Here is a 5,521-nt window from a genome sequence, read left to right as displayed (position 1 = left end):
CTGGACGGAGCGGGCGCCCGGAGCCGGCCCGCCGCGCCGCACCCTCCCCGGGCCCCAGGACCGGCCAGAAAAACGACTTTATCTGCCAAGCAGAGGCAACTTCGGGAGGAAAATCTGCATTAACCCAGTTCTCTTCCCCCGCCTCCCCGTGCATACATAAAATGCTGAGTGTCTAGGTGTGCGGTCCCCTCGCCAGCTCCCCGGCTCCCCTCCCTACCTCCCCCAGGCGGCCCGGGCCGGGGAGAGCAGCGCCCGGGGGCCGGCGAGAGCGGCTGGAGCGCTGGCTGGGACTTTCGGCTCCTGCCTTCCCAACCCCCCTCCGTGGAGCAGTGTGGGGACCCAGGAGTGGAGAGGGAGTAGGGGCTTTGTGGCGCTGGGAGCCGAAGAAGAATGAAATGTGCAGTTGAGTGTGTTGCCCGCATCCCAGGGAGCAATGCAGGGCTGATTGTCTGTTGCTGAGATAGCCTTTTGTTCGGAACATAAGGTTTAAGAAACACACACACGTTTTCTGGGGTCTCTTGTTAGATGTAAATGTGCTACATCCAGACGCTTACTATGCAGTGTAAGCTCAGTTGGTTTACTAATCACCCGCCCCACCCCCAAACAATCAGGATCATTTGAATGGGAACCTCATTCAGACTTCTAGGCTGAGAGTATTGCCTTCAGCCTATTTCATTCTAGACTAGCCAACCATCCAAGTGAGATAATAAAGCAAACAATAACATTTGATCATGATGTCTACGAGATAATGTCCCCGCCAAAGTTCTGTAGGAATTGTAATAAGAAAGAGAGTAAGTTGAGTAATAATTTCTCTTCCTTTTCATTAAATATGACTTTAATAGACAAATTGTGAGTCTATACTTTGGCCTAGTGGTGGGCACCCAGTCCACTATATTTCGACTAAGCTAAGAATGAAAAGGGAAATTATATATTCCACCGGAAACCCATCAAGCTGCAAATGTTACCTTCGAAGGTTGGAGCCAAAAAGACACTTGCTTAGGAATGACTCTCTTCCTAACTGTTCCTATGTCCCCAGCTTCTCTGGTGTAGCTTTAATAGACTAAGATACAGCTCTCCAGATGCGGAAATCCAGCTACTTAAAAAATACCAAACGTCTACTTTGAAATACGTTTTACTCCTTTGTGTTTTTCTCACATTTGCGTTGATGCATTTAGTTAACATAATAAGAAAATAATTGTTAAATCTAGGCAAACGACAAAATTTAATGCCAATAAGTGATTGGAGATATTAACAAATATTTCTAAGGCCTGAGATTCCCATTTTAAATGGATTTGACCTTTCTGCACATTAAAACAGAAAACACAACTGGACTTCGCAATAAAACAGAAGAATTTTATTTTGTTGTAATGACACTGAAACCCCTTAAGTTACAAGTTACAACACAGCATTAAAAATAATGAAAAATTGTTTGCTAGATTTCATCACAAAGAAAATACCTGTGTGTCGCTGTTGAATTAAGTGTGGATGGAATTTTAAAAACTGTGGAAAAACTCGTAATTTCAGTTATTGCCCATTTGGGAGATGACAACCAGAAACCTGGACACACAGCAGATGCTCTGTGCAATCCATGCAAACCTGCTTGGTCCTTGTTTGTTCCAGAAAGTTCAGAGCTCATCAACCTTTAACGCTAAATTACTGGTGGTCAATTTACAGTTCCTTATGTGAATGAAAATGTTAAATGAAATATAATAGAATACCTATTGAGTATAGAAACATTGTATTTTGGTGAGACTTAAACCATTTCACATGCAATACCTGAAAAGATCCCTACTCTTTTTAAAAGAGAGGAAACAAGTGAAGTCAGCAAGAATATATTAATAGGTAATAACTAGTACTTTTAAAAATTCTGTTATATACTCATTGGTTGCGTTATAAAGTCCATTGTTCAACATGTCAATGAGTATAATTAACTGTGGAATCGAAGAAAAGGAAAACTAATTCAGAAAAGCACTGCATGTATTTACACAGTTTTAAAATTGTTCAAAATTGTACATACTCCAGGGGCACCAAAGACGTATGCTATAGAATATCCATTATGTGGTTTGCGTGACCCGTAAGACCCACCATGGATCTGCACTGCTCTACAGCTAACATCTTTTTCTTTTAGTCATAGATAAAGTATACTTTCCTGTAATTACTTTAAGCAAAAGAAAATAAAACACCTTTGTTTTTCATGGAAATGTATTGCTTTATTTGCAAGGTTTACACTTGTTGACATTTTAAAATATTTTTCATGATGTGGTATGATTAAGGAGAATTTTACTGGCCATAGTCTTCTATCTATATTCATCTTGAAAACTTGCCTTCAGAAGGAATTTTCTGGCTCTAAATAACATCCATGTCTATGTTTTATGAAACTTTTCTGTAACAACGTGAGAATTAGAAACTGAGGAAAGAAGGCTGATTAGCTAATCAAGGGAACACTTAATACAGAGAAAAACTGATTTGACTAATTTCTTCCCACGGCCTGGCTCAGTTATATGGAATATTTCTTTCTTTTAACTGGATCTGGTCTAATGCAGAGACATTAAAACATAATGAATTGTATTTTGACAGAAACATGAATTTCTAATATCAAGTGTAATTTAGTGTGGGCTTTTTGAGAAAAATCAGAAAAAAATAAACATAACCATTATTTTCCTTCTGGAGTGTGCGTACATGTCTTTGCACACCTGTGCTCCTCGCCTTCTCAAGTTAAAGGAAAAGAATTTGTTTACTCTTTTCCTTGTCTTATTCTTATATAATATCAGGAACAGCAATGAAAGTGAAGGAAGGCTAAGGAAATAAGTGAGGCAATACTGGGTGTGATTCTGCAGCTGACTGTGTTTTTCTGCACTGAGTGGACCAAGGACAACATGAGCCAGTGTGGTCACAGAGGCGCACCTACCTAGCCAGGAGAGAGAAGAAAAGAAAGCCGAAGGTAGGCAGCAAGAAGAAGAGATTCAAAAGGGAAGGGGAGGAGATATTTTAAAGAGAAATGTAAGTCCAAAGGGCTATTTAGTATAGTTTTCATAAAACGTTGAAGCATAATTCACTTCAATTTTTAAATATTATTTTTTACTTTGGAACTTGAGCACTAAACATTTTAATAAAGCTGAAAATTCATAATAACTGCTTTCAAGCTACTATGTTTCAGGAAGCACTCCAGGACTTAATAGCTGCTTAGAAAATCTAGATTTTTTTTCCTTACTGCTCATAAATCTAAGCTAACTCTTACAATAAAGGACCTTAGTGCCACAAAAAATGTTAATGCTTCCATAGTATTGAAGTGTATTTTAAAGAACATCATTTACACCAAAATTCAACTATGACTTGTAGGAAGTTCTTGTGTACCTTCTCTCCACCCCAAATGCTAGTAAAAACTTAAGAGCTCACTGAGGAAAATACCTCAGATTTTTCAAAATTACACTTGACATGCAGATATTGCTCAATGGTATTAGAGTGGTCCCCACAGCTCCCAAGTGACCTACCCCTGTGGTAGGGACAACCAGGGATGTCCTGTGGTGGGGTCACTTTAGATATTTTCTTGGCTGGAAGATATGCTTTCTCCTAATCACTGGAAGATTGATTATATTTTTCATTCACATGTATTTGCAGTATTCACATATTAACTGCAACCTTTGCCTGAGTTTACACAGTTCTCAATTTCCTTCAGAAACAACATAGTGAATTTTTACTGTGGTTAAATGCAGTACACAAAAAATTGGAGGGGATTGAAAGAAAACTGACATTAACATTTTATGGACAAAGCCAGATAAATATAGCTCGACGAGAATGTTCTAAGTACACTCACAGAAGAATTCTTCCCAGCATGTATGGGTTTTTTTCTTGAAAGTGAGGGCAGCTCTTTTGGACTCTGCAGCCTCAATCTTTATCTTTTGACACTCAAGTCACTTCTAGTGTCCAAAGAACATGTTGTTTTTACCTCTGTGTTTCTCTCTGTCACCACGCCTTCTTTCTGAATTGTTCTTTCTTCTCCTTTTTTGCAGATTTCCTTAGCAATTTCAGCATTTACTTCTTCCCAACCTAAACCCAGACTTCCCCTGGGCACTGAAATGTCTTTGCCTTGGACTCTGATTGGAGGCTAGAGCAGTGGTTCAAATCCCTGGCACGTGTGCCACAGCAGGCTGTCTGTAGTCCTGAAAACTGGAAAAGGTTCGCTGTCACTCGTCTAATATAACTCTTTCTGTATCTTCGCAGCACTTTGGAAGCATCCTTGTGTTTGACTCTTCTGTTAGACTGTGAGCTTCTTAAAGGCAGGCAATCTTCCCTCTTGCTTTTCTTCCCTCAGCCCTTAAATTAATAATGATGGTTCCAAGTAAATGTTTACTGAGGAAATTAGTGAGTTGATGGGTAGAGGAAGTAGATGTGAGTAAAGGCAGTTAGAAAGGAAATTGTGTGAGTCTTTTGCTGGAAAACACAGATATTCTAGTTGGACTCAGCTGTAAAATAACACAGCTACAAAATAACAAGGATGGAAATCAGAATGGGGGGCGTATATCCCAGTGGAACTCACTGAGGTACTAATTGGGAAGTTTGCACTTCAGTAGGTAGGTAACAGGAAATTCTGGAAAGTTTTAAGAAAGAAATTTGTATGAACTAAACCTTGCTTTACCACAGAGCTAACAGACTGGGGTGCGTGGCTCTATGGTAGACGGCTTACACAGAACCAGTAGAGGCTCTGGGTTCAATGCCCGGTAGGGGGTGAACGGTAGAACTAACAGAACTGGTAATGAGGAGACAAGTGAGAAGTTATTATAAAGGTCTATCATTTCTAGTTCTGCACCCTGTCAATCTTCCCTGTAGGATGTGGCGATATGTTTCCTTGCCTTTTTTTAATAGATGTTCTATTCGTATTGATTGCTCAATATTGCAATATTACAATATTTTGTAATATCACAAAATGCCAGTGTGTTTAAAGGCTTTTACCTAATGTCATCGATACAAAAAGGGACAGGACAAGAGAAATGATTTTTTTTTTCCCTCAACCTGAGCATGGTCTTTCTACTCATTATTCTGCTTTCCTCAACTACCACTTTACAATTAGTTCCACTCAGATTGTGCTTTTTAGCTTAGAAGGTGTTTCATTTTTCAAAAGACGCAATGGCTGAAGACGGGGAAAGTTCTCCCCTGGAGTACATCTGAGCAAGCAAACTAAACAACATTAATTTGGTCTTTATATACCAAATAAAAATACACGTGTATACTTCCTTCATTTTAAAAGTATATTGAAGTTTTCCAAACAGGGTTTTTAATTCATTTAAAGCGGCATGAGGTTAGGTGGGCTGTTGGTGCTTTGAATTAATGTGCAAGCTGTTAATCTCCGTAGACCTGGATTTAAAATTAGACAAAGCAATAATTAGTTTGGCACCATCATTTCACTACCCAGAGGGTAATAATGTAGGTCATAAAATACTACAGCCTCACACAAATTTTTTTTTTGTACAAAACAAGGATCTGGTGATAAAAGGTGGTGAGGGGAATATATATATATATATAT

This window comes from Octodon degus, unplaced genomic scaffold, assembly GCF_000260255.1.
Source record: "Octodon degus isolate 3935 unplaced genomic scaffold, OctDeg1.0 scaffold00032, whole genome shotgun sequence".
In the NCBI taxonomy this organism is placed as follows: domain Eukaryota; kingdom Metazoa; phylum Chordata; class Mammalia; order Rodentia; family Octodontidae; genus Octodon; species Octodon degus.
This window is presented reverse-complemented; position numbering follows the sequence as displayed.